Source organism: Canis lupus, chromosome 9 (assembly GCF_003254725.2).
Source record: "Canis lupus dingo isolate Sandy chromosome 9, ASM325472v2, whole genome shotgun sequence".
Taxonomy (NCBI): Eukaryota; Metazoa; Chordata; class Mammalia; order Carnivora; family Canidae; genus Canis; species Canis lupus.
This window is the reverse complement of record NC_064251.1, coordinates 47,769,500-47,781,168: the sequence shown is the minus strand read 5'-3', so window position 1 is coordinate 47,781,168 and position 11,669 is coordinate 47,769,500. Positions and strand designations below refer to the sequence as shown.

At 42.8% G+C, this 11,669-nt stretch overlaps 1 pseudogene; it reads left to right on the top strand.

Annotated features, from left to right (window-relative positions):
• Nucleotides 1-4,772: 4,772 nt before the first annotated feature.
• Nucleotides 4,773-6,908, top strand: LOC125755688 (60S ribosomal protein L23a-like; annotated as a pseudogene).
• The last annotated feature ends 4,761 nt before the right edge of the window (nucleotides 6,909-11,669 follow it).

Sequence of the window (11,669 nt, the reverse complement as noted above, 5' to 3'; positions counted from 1 at the left end):
CAATGCTGCTAAGAACATCCTGGACATTTGTGTTTCCTGAAACCCAAGTGTAAGTTTCTCTGGGGTACATATCCTGGAGTGGAATTATTGAGTCAAATCATTTTTCAGAGTGGCTGGACCAATTTACGATCCACTTATGAGAGTTCTTGCTGCACTACATCCTTGCCAAGACTTGGTGGTGTTCTCCCATTTTCTAGCAGCATCTCTAACCTTAGTTATCTCTGCTGATGACCTGGGGTAGCTCCCACCTGGCCCAGCAGCCATCTCCATGGGAATCAGCTGGGGTGCTTATTAAAAACGCAGATTCTCAGAACCTTCTTCAGACAGGATCAGACTCTCTGAGATGCAGTTTAGGAACCTGCTTATTCCACACATTCCTCAGATGATCCATGTGCACATCGAGTTTGAGAGCTGCTGCTCTAAGCACTGCTGTTAGGGAGGTTGGGCCAAGGGCATCAACAGGCAGGTTCAAATACTCTCCAACAACTCCTCCATGAGGGCCAAGTTGGATCTTATTCTTCCAGGACCCTTCCCCTGCCTTCACTGTCCCTCAGGGCAGCAGGGATAAGGAGATCACTTTAACTGAAACATCTGTGTGTGTGTGTGTCTGTGTGTGTGTGTGCAAGACATGCATCACAGCATCATTTACAGTAAAGAGAAACTGTAGGGCAGCCCGGGTGGCTCAACGGTTTAGCGCCGCTTTCAGCCCAGGGTGTGATCCTGGAGACCCAGGATCGGGTCCCACGTTGGGCTCCCTGCATGGAGCCTGCTTCTCCCTCTGCCTGTGTCTCTGCCTCTCTCTCTCTCTCTGTGTCTCTCATGAATAAATAAATAAAATCTTAATTTAAAAAAATTCATATAAAAAACTAAGCAAATGAAAATATGGATACTGGTAATTTCAGGGAAACCAAAAAATTATAGAAGAAAGAAAATAGAGTACTGTGAGTCAGCACAATGCTTTATGATTGATAAACTATGAAACTATAGCATATGCATATTATTTTAAAGCATGGAGAAAAACAAGGGGAAAAAACAAGAGAATTTTAAGTGTTTGCCTTTTGGGAATGAGACAGGGGATTGGGTAAATACTGTTGTATTTTGCCATAAGCCTTGTAGCACTATTTTTTTTAAAACTAGGTATACTCATTATTCTCATAATAAAAGCTGGAACATTCATACACTGATGATTGAATGTAAAATGATGCAGCCATTAACTTTAAAAAATTAAACAGAGAGTTACCACATGACCCAGCATTTCCATTTCTAGGAATATGCTCACGAGAATTGAAAACAGGTGTTCAAACAAAAACTTGTACAGGATAGGGATGCCTGGGTGGCTCAGCGGTTGAGCGTCTGCCTTTGGCTCAAGGCATGATCCGGAAGTCCTGGGATTGAGTCCTGCGTGGAGCTTCCTGCACGGAGCCTGCTTCTCCCTCTGCCTGTGTCTCTGCCTCTCTCTGTGTGTCTCTCATGAATAAATAAAATCTTAACAAACAAACAAACTTGTACAAGATTAGTTCAACATTATTTGCAATAACCAAAAGAAAAAAAGATAAACGTCCATGAACTAATGAATGGATATGTAAAAAGTGGCATATCCATATGGAATATGATTTAACGATAAAAAAGGAATAAAGTACTGATGCATATACTACCACATGGATGAACCTTGAAAACATTACCCTAAGTGAAAGAAGTCAGTCACAAAAGGTCACATATTATATAATTCCATTTACCTGAAATGTTCAGAATAGGTAAATCTATAGAAACAGAAATTAGATTAGTGGTTGCCTGGGGCTGGAAGCAGGGAGAGATGAGGAGGGATTGCTTAAAGGGAATGGAGTTTCTTTTGGGATGAAATGTTTTGCTGGTCGTTGCACAACATTGTGAATATATGAAAAACCACCAAATTGTACTCTTTAAAATGATCAAATGGTGAATTTTATCCTATGTAAATTTTGTCTCAATAAGAATACATTCAGTTGTAGCAGAACACCCAATTTCAAGCTGCCTTAAACAATAAAACAGGTGTGTTTGAGTCGAAAGTATTTATTTTATAAGAACCACTACCCAATGTGCATGTTTTCCCTCCAGTTGTCCCAGGGATAAAATCCACTTGGCCCAGAACCCCTGGCACGCAGGACCCGCGGGGGTCCTGGGGTAGGACAGGACATCATGATCTAAATGAGCACCGGAGAGCCAGACACCCGAGGTCAGAGTTCCGGTTCCTTCACTTACTTGCTGCCAGATCTGGAGCAGAAATCTTTTCTTTTCTAAGATTGATTGATTGATTGATTGATGATTCGTGAGAGATACAGAGAGAGAGGCAGAGACACAGGCTTCCCTGCAGGAAGCCCGATGCGGGACTAGATCCCGGGACCCCGCGGTCACGACCTGAGCTGAAGGCAGACGCCCAACGGCTGTGTCACCCAGGGATCCCCCCTTGAGCAGGATTTTTAATCTAAGTTTTCGTTTCCTCATCGCTGAAATGGGGCAAACAACAGTCCCTATCTCATCCGGTGCTAAAAATTAGAAGAGATAATCATGTTTTAAAGCCGCAGGCGCAGTGCCGGGTCCGGAGCAAACACTCCACTCCGCTGTCTGCGGGCAGAGTTCTGCTCCCAGAACGAGCAGCTGCCTGAAGCAGAACGGAGCAGCGCAGCAGGAGCGGATTTCAGGCAAAGGCCATACTAGCTGGTAGGCACCGAGCGCCTCCTCCGTGGCTGCCGGCGCACTCGCTCGCCTCGAGCTGCCGCGACCGCCCCGCAGCGACCCGCCCCCTCCTGCTCCCGCCGCCTGCGCGGGGCCGACGCTCCCGGCGCGGGGCCCACCGGCCGCTCTCGCCCAGCGCAGCGCAGCGCGGCCCGCGGGGAAGGCCTGCGCCGCCCGGGGGAAGGCGGGAGGCGGCGGACTCGAGGGCCGTGGCGCGCGGGGGCCCCAGAGAGCTGAGACCCGGTGGGCGGCAGGGCGCGGGGCCGGTGGAGGCCGGGGCCTGGACGAACCACGAGTGCTGCGGGCGTCGGAAACCCCGGGACAGCGCCGCCGCGAAGTGGGCCCCGCCCGCGCCCTGCCCGCGCCCTGCCCGCGCCCTGCCCCTTCGCTTCGAGGGCGCGCCGTGGGCTTGGCGCTAACCCTCTGTTGACAGGGCTCGGTCGGCTCCCTGGTCTCCTCCGTTAGTCTGAGATTGTTTGCGAAGTTGCTTTTTCTTCATTTGAAACAGCGGACAGGGATCCCTGGGTGGCGCAGCGGTTTGGCGCCTGCCTTTGGCCCAGGGCGCGATCCTGGAGACCCGGGATCGAATCCCACGTCGGGCTCCCAGTGCATGGAGCCTGCTTCTCCCTCTGCCTGTGTCTCTGCCTCTCTCTCTCTCTCTCTCTCTCTCTCTCTGTGACTATCATAAATAAATAAAAAAAAATTAAAAAAAAAAAGGAAACAGCGGACAGAGGATCCAAACCGTGCCCCTCCCTTAGGCTCCAGTAGACCTCTGGGGTCCTTGAAGGCAGAACTGGTTTTCCACACTGTGTCCCCGCAGGCTGGCACGTGATAGGCCTTCAGCGGATGATAGTTGGATCCGTAAGATGGTTGTGTGATAGAACTGCCGTTCTTGAGACACATATCTCTCCCCTGGGGCTCTAGAAACAGAAGTGGAGGGCTGCGGTGGGATCCCTGGAACAGAAGTGCTAACAGCTACTTGTGTAACCCCCCCACCCGTGCTAACCCCCACCTGTGTAAATTGGTGGACAATGTGAAAGCACACTCATTGCTCTTTTCTTTTCTGAGCCTCACACTCTCCTTGAAAAGTAGGAATGGCTAATGGAGTTATTCTCATTTTACAGATGAGGAAACCAAGATCCAGAGGAGTAGCCCAGCTATACGTTATGCAAATTCCAGTCTTGCCTGCTTTCTGGGATCAGGCTTCCTGGAGTTCCTGCACCAGGCTTGTAGCAATGGATACCCATGGGGGCGGCATTTCTCCTGTTTTCCTGTGCCCACTGAAGTACTCAGGCTGTAGGGAGGGTGGCAGGCTGGTGACTATGGCCAGTAGTGGGTGGTGTGGTAGTAAGGGTATGGAAATAGGGAAAATGTTGCCATTTAGTGCCAGGTTTGATTCAATGCAGGTGTACCTACCAAACCTTTACTGGGCCATGTACTTGGGGACAAACGAGAGCAATGACAAATGAGAAATAGGCCTTGTACTCAAGGAGCCAAGACTCAGTAGGATAATAGCCACATATACATGACATTCATGAAGTTTAGCTAAAAACAGTGGTTCTCCACCAGAGGTTCAAGGAATACCTGTGGAGAATTTTCAGTATCCACATGCCAAATATTGCTGTCAGAGCCCCACCTCAGGCCTACAGAGGCAGAATTTCTCAAAATGGGATCAAAGCATGTGGGTTTTTCCCTGAATTCTGATGTACACTTTGTTGAAACCTATTGCTGTAATGCAAGATTGTTGATTGGGGACCAATAAGAGAAGAATACAAATAACTACAGAGGGAAAATTGGGATGGGTACCTTAATAAAGAGACATGCTTTTGGGATGCCTGGTGGCTCAGTGGTTGTGAGTCGGCCTTTGGCTCAGGTCATGATCCCAGGGTCCTGGGATGGAGCCTCACATCAGGCTCCCTGCTCAATAGGGATCCTGCTTCTCCCTCTCCCTCTACAGCTGCCCTTGCTTGTGCTCTCTCTCTCTCTCTCTCAAATAAATAAATAAACAAACAAATAAATAAAATCTTAAAAAAAAATAAAAGAAAAACCCTTTCACAAAGATGGTGCCGAAGATGAAGAAGGAAGCCTCTGCCCCTCTCAAAGCCGAAGCCAAAGCAAAGGCTTTGAAAGATAAGAAAGCAGTGCTGAAAGGCGTGCACAGTCACACACACACAAAAAAAGAAGATCCGCATGTCACCTACATTCCTACCACCCACGACCCTGCGCCTTGGAAGGCAGCCCAAATATCCTCGAAAGAGCGCCCCCAGTAGAAACAAGCTTGATCACTATGCCATCATCAAGTTCCCCCGACTACTGAGTCAGCCATGAAGAAAATAGAAGACAACAACACACTTGTGTTCATTGTGGATGTCAAGGCCAATAAGCACCAGATCAAACAGGCTGTGAAGAAGCTCTATGACATTGATGTGGCCAAGGTCAACACCTTGATCAGATTAGGATCATCTAAACTGAGCCCAGCCAGCTATAAATCTAAATATAAATTTTTTTCACCATAAAAAATAAATAAAGAAAGAATAATTAATGCTAGGGTGCCTGGCTGGCTCAGTTGGAGGAACATGTGACTCTTGATCTCGGGGTTGACTATTTAAGCCCCATATTGGGTACAGAGATTACTTGAAAATAAAATCTTTTTTAAAAATAAAAAAAAATTAAAAATAACAAAGAAGAATCAACACCAATCCTTCTCAAACTCTTCCAAAGCATCAAAGAATGGACGCTTAGCAGTTGAGTGTCTGCCTTCGGCTTGGGGTGATCCCAGGATCCGTGATTGAGTCCCACATCGGGCTCCTTGCGTGGGGCCTGCTTCTCCCTCTGCCTGTGTCTCTGCCTCTCTCTCTCTCTCTCTCTCTCTCTCTTTTTCTCTCTCTCTGTGTCTCTCATGAATAAATAAATAAAGTCTTTAAAAAAAAAAGCATCAAAGAAGAGGAAGCACTTCCAAACTCATTCTATGAGGCCAGCAATAACTTGACAGCAAAACCAGACAAAGATACTACGAAAAAAGGAAACTACAGATCAATGTCTCATGAATACTGATGCAAAACCAACTGATCCTTAACAAAATACTAGCAAGCTGAATTCAATAGCATATAAAAAGGATTATACACCATTACTAAGTGGTTCTATTCTTGGAATGTAAGAATGGTTTACCATATGAACATCAACCAATTAATACACCACATCAAAAGAATAAAGAGAAAAAAACATCATTTCAACTGATACAAGAAAAGCACTTAGTAAAGTTTGGCACCTTTCTTTTTTTTAAGATTTTATTTATTTGAGAAAGAGTGTGTGAGAGAGAGAGAATGCAAGCCAAGGGAAGAAGCAGAGGGAGAGGGAGAAGCAGATTCCCCACTGAGCAGGGAGCCTGATGTGGAGTTCTATCCCAGGGCCCTGAGATCATGACCTAACCCAAAGGCAGACACTTAACCAACCAAGCCACCCAGGTGCCCCTTGGCACTCTTTTTTGACAAAAACACTCAACAAACTAGAAATAGAAGGCAACTATCTCAACATAAGAAAGGCTGTATATGAAAAGCCCACAGCTAATGTCATACTCCATGGTAAAAGACCAAATGCTTACCTTTATGATGAACAAGACAAAAATGTCTGCTTTTGCCACTTCTGTTCAACATAGTCTGGAAGTTCTAGCCAGAACAATTAAGCAAGATTAAGAAATAAAAGATGTCCAAATTGGAAAGAAAGAAGTAAAATGGACTATATTGACCATTAACATGATCTTATATGTAGAAACCCTAAAGATCCACCAAAAGATTCTTAGAATGAATTTTAAAAATTGGCAAATATTCAGAATGCAAAATCAACACACAAAAATCAGTTGCATTTTATATATTAACAATGAACAAAAGAAAAGAAAACAATTGCATTTACAATAGTAACAAAAAGAATAAAATACTTAATAATAAACGCAACCAAGCAGCTGCATTCTTAGGTGGCTCCAACAGTGATTTATTTTCTTACAATTCTGGAGGCTAAAAATCCAAGACCAAGGTGCTGGGAGATTTTGTTTTCTCTGGGGCCTCTCTTCTTGGCTCACAGATGGCTGCCTTTTTGCTGTTTCCTCATATGGTTCTTCTGTCTGCATTGTCTGTGACCTAATCTCTTCTCCTTATAAGGACACCAGTCATATTGGACTAGAATTCACACTAACAGCTTGACTTTGCATGGGCCTTTTAGAATTCATTCAGTTTGATATACAGTGAACTCTTTCAATTTGAAGACTTACATCATTCTCAGCTTTAGGAAATTTTCTTCCATTATTCTGTTTTTTCTTCCATTATTCTTTTATTTTCTGTGTTCTTACCTTCTGGAACTCCTACTGAACAGAGTCGGAGCTTCTGGATATATCTTCTAAGTCTCTTTTATCTCATCCAACATTGCTTCCCCTCCAAGCTGTTGTTTCTTACATGAGTTTCAAGCTGTGGAGTTTTTTTAAAGATTTTATTTTATTTATCTGAGAGAGAGAGAGAGAATATGAGTGGGGAGGGGCACAGGGAGAGGGAGAAGCAGGCTCCCACTGAGCAGGGAGCCTGATATGGGCCTCTGTCCCAGGACTCTGGGATCATGACCTGAGGTAAGGCAAATGCTTAACTGACTGAGCCACCCAGGCGCCCCAAAGCTGTGTTTTGTTTTGTTTTGTTTTTGACAAACCTGATTTTGTCTCCTTTTAATTTTTATTATTTTAGATCTACTTTTAAGTTTTACAAATATATCTTATTGTAAAATACTTAAGTGACGCAGAAAAAAATTAAAACTCTCATGCTCCACCTGTAATATTTTCGTTTAGTTTCTGCAACTTAACTACTACTATGAGTTTAGTTTTTCCTTTTAGATCTTCTCCTATGGTTACTTTCATATTTTCATACTGAAATATGTTTTGTTTTTGCTTTCTATAAATGGTATCAGAATAAACTTACTGTTTCACAATTTCCTTTGTCCTTATTTTATGTGTTGGAGATTTTTCATGTCAGTGGATATCGATTTATTTATTTATAATAGTTACACAGCATTCCATAATAATGTAACCAATGAACATCCCTACTTCAACCTCACTGTAAATATGTATTTCTTTGGGACATAACTTTAAAAAATGGAATTGCGGGTTAGAAGAATATATACACATTTATTTACTTTTTCAGTATACTCTTAGTACAAAATTCAAAAGGTACAAAATCAATCCTATTGAAAAGCAAGTCTCCTCCTATTCCTATCTCCCAGTCATTAGTTCTTTACTCCAGAAAAAATTACTGGCATCAGTTTCTTCCTTTCACAGATATTCTTGGATTGCACATTTTGGATTTTAATATGTACATTGCCTGGGACACCTGGGTGGCTCAGCGGTTGGGCACCTCCCTTAGGCTCAGCTTGTGATCCCGGGATCTGGGATTGAGTCCCACATCAGGCTCCCTGACAGGGAGCCTGCTTCTCCCTCTGCCTATGTCTCTGCCTCTCTCTCTCAGTCTGTGTCTCCCATGAATAAATAAGTAAATACTTTAAAAAATAATATGTACATTGCCAAATGAACTTTGAAAAGGCAATTTATACCAGCTATGATAAATTGCAATTGATCATAGGTTCTTTGCTGTTCCTTCTATCCAGAGGTGAATTCTATTTCCCACGCCTTACATTTAGGTTGGCCTAGGTTATTGTTATTGTTGCTTACTTTCTTACTCTCTTGGAATGTTGCTGCCATCTGTCTATACTACTGGAGGGTGAGAAACTGTGAAGAGGAGGCAACACTCCCCGCTTGAGTTTCCTAGACCAGGTTTTGGCAGACTTTATGTAAAGGGCTGCATGGTAAATATTTTCAGCTTTATGAACCATGTGGCCTCTCTTGCAAGTACTCAATTCTGCTGCTGTATTGTGAAAATAGCCATAAATAATATGTAAATAAAGAGGTGTGGCCAGATTGGCCCAGGGGCAGTAGTTTGCTGACCCTGACCCTAGACCAACCAGCTTGCCAGACACCAGGCATGTGAATAAGGTCATTCTAGAGCATCCAAGCCCCAGCTTAACCCCTGGCAAACTGCAGAGATCAGTGGACCAGAATAACTACCCAGCTGATATACATAACTGTGAATAATAATTAATGATGCTGTTTTAAGCCACTAAGTTTTAGGATGGCTTGTTACACAGCAAAAGCTAACTAACACACTAACCTTTACCATAATTGAAAATTATCAATATATTTAATTTTTATTAATTTGTATTAAAAATGGTATAGTTATTTAACTATGCCTTTCTATGATTACTTGTGTGTTTAGCATTTTTTCATATATATTCATTGGTTTACTATATATGCTCTTTTTTTTAAAATTTTTATTTATTAATGATAGTCACAGAGAGAGAAAGAGAGGCAGAGACATAGGCAGAGGGAGAAGCAGGCCCCATGCACCGGGAGCCCGACGTGGGATTCGATCCCAGGTCTCCAGGATCGCGCCCTGGGCCAAAGGCAGGCGCCAAACCACTGCGCCACCCAGGGATCCCACTATATACGCTCTTTTGTGAATTTCTTTTTCATATCTATTGTTCATTTTAACATTGGGTTAATATCTTGGATATTAACTTTTTGTTATATGTATTGTAAATATTTTCTCCCTGTTTGTTGTCAATTATTTGTGATATCTTTTATCACACTGAATTTTAAAATTTTTATATAATCAAATCTAGTGATCATTTCCTTTATGGTTTTTGAGTTTTGTGTCTTTAGGAGACAATCTCCATTTTTTTAATTAAAAAAATCTTCTACATTCTTCTAACACTTTTATAGTTGATTTTGTTTTTATAATTGTTTTGTTTATTATCCATATGGGTTTTATTTAATGTGTGGCATAATTTTTTTCCAACTGGAAAAATTAGCTATTCTTGCACATTTTGTTTTCCAGATATATTTCAAAATCATCTGCAGTTCCCTATAAAAATATCTTGGCATTTCAGTTGCTCTTCTTATTTGTGTCCTGTTTTTTTCCAGAGTATCCTCAAATTTTCTGGTTTGTCAATGGCACTATTTTGGGGTTTTCAGTCCTATTTGGAATTTATTGTTTTTTAAATTAATATATTCTGTTTTATGGGACTTGGAACAGGAAGGAGAGTAGTCAGATGTACATTTAGATCCATTTCTTCCACTAGCTATGAATTTTTGAAATTTACTTTTCAAGTCTTGAAAGAATTCAGCATTATTATTATTAAAGATTTTATTTTTTTATTTGAGACAGAGAGCACGAACAGAGAGAGCACAAGCAGGGGGAGGCAGAAGAGCAGATGGAGAGGGAGAAGCAGACACCCTACTGAGCAGGGAGCCTGATGTGGGACTTGATCCCAGGACTCTGGCATCATGACCTGGGCCAAAGGCAGACGCTTAACCAACTAAGCCACCCAGGCACCCCTATTATTATTTTTTAAAGATTTATTTATTTAAAGAGAGAGAGTACACATGGTGGGGAGGGACAGAGAAAGGAGAGAGAAACTTTAGGAGACTTCCATGCTGAGCACTAAGCACAGAACCCCATGTGGGTCTCAATCTCAGGACTGTAAGACTTAATTAAGGTGGCCATTAGATCTTTGATATATTAACTTGGTCCCTAAGAAGGAGTTCCTTACATTTACATAAGGAGATTATGGCCTTCTGGGATAGAAGGAATTGATAACCATGGCTCTCTAAAACATGAAGTTAGAGAGACCTGTGGACATTGTCTGGTTGGTGCTGGCCAAAGGAAAGTGGCAGGGTAGTAACAAGTTCTTTGAAACAATTAACTTCAGTAAAGTGAGAGTTCAGGATAATGCCTTCAAGGGTTCATTTCAGCCCAGGAGATGCAACTATGTAACATTTCAGAATCAGCAGCATTATCAATGTGCAGAATCCGTTTCCTACATCAAAAAGGCAGCAAAAAGCAAGGGATGTAGTAGGCTAATTGAACTCCTATACTGTCTTTGATGGGCTACTGAAGTTGGACAGACTTCTCTTATAAGATTAAATTCTTGGGGATTGGAGGGTAAGCCTTCAGAGGCAGATGTTGAATGTTATTAATCTATTTTGTGGAGACTAGACAATATTCATTTACTGTAACACAAATTTTAAAAAATGAGATGCATTTATAATTGTACCATAATTTTAGGAGCAGGCAAATCTATGTCCACCTATAGGGAAATTAGTTTTAAAAATTCCCTACAATGGAATGCTATGCACTTATCACAGAGGATGATACAGAAATATATTAATTGATGTAGGACAACCTCCAAGATTTCTTTTTTTTTTTTTAAAGATTTTATTTATTTATTTATGAGAGACAGAGAGTGAGAGAGAGGCAGAGACACAGGCAGAGGGAGAAGCAGGCTCCATGCAGGGAGCCGGATGCGGGACTCCATCCCAGGACTCCAGGATCACGTCCTGATCCAAAGGCAGACACTCAACCGCTGAGCCACCCAGGCGTCCCAATCTCCAAGATTTCCAAGAAAAAAAACCATATAATGCTATTTCTTTTTTTTTAAAGGTTTATTTATTCATGACAGACATAGAGAGAGAGAGAGAGAGAGAGGCAGAGACACAGGAGGAGGGAGAAGCAGGCTCCATGGCGGGAGCTCGACATGGGACTCGATCCTGGGACTCCAGGATCGCGCCCTGGGCCAAAGGCAGGCACCAAACCGCTGAGCCACCCAGGAATCCCTATAAAGCTATTTCTATAAAAAAACGTTTAGGGGTGCCTGGGTGGCTCAGTTGGTTAAGCATCCACCTTCGGCTCAGGTTGTGATCCTGGGATCCTGGGATCAAAACCCATGTGGGACTCTCTGCTCAGTGGGGAGTCTGCTTCTCCCTCTCCCTTTGCCTGCTACTCCCCCTGCTTGTGCTCTGTCAAATTAGTAAAATCTTTTTTTTTTTTTAAAGATTTTATTTATTCATAGAGACAGAGGGAGAGAGGGGC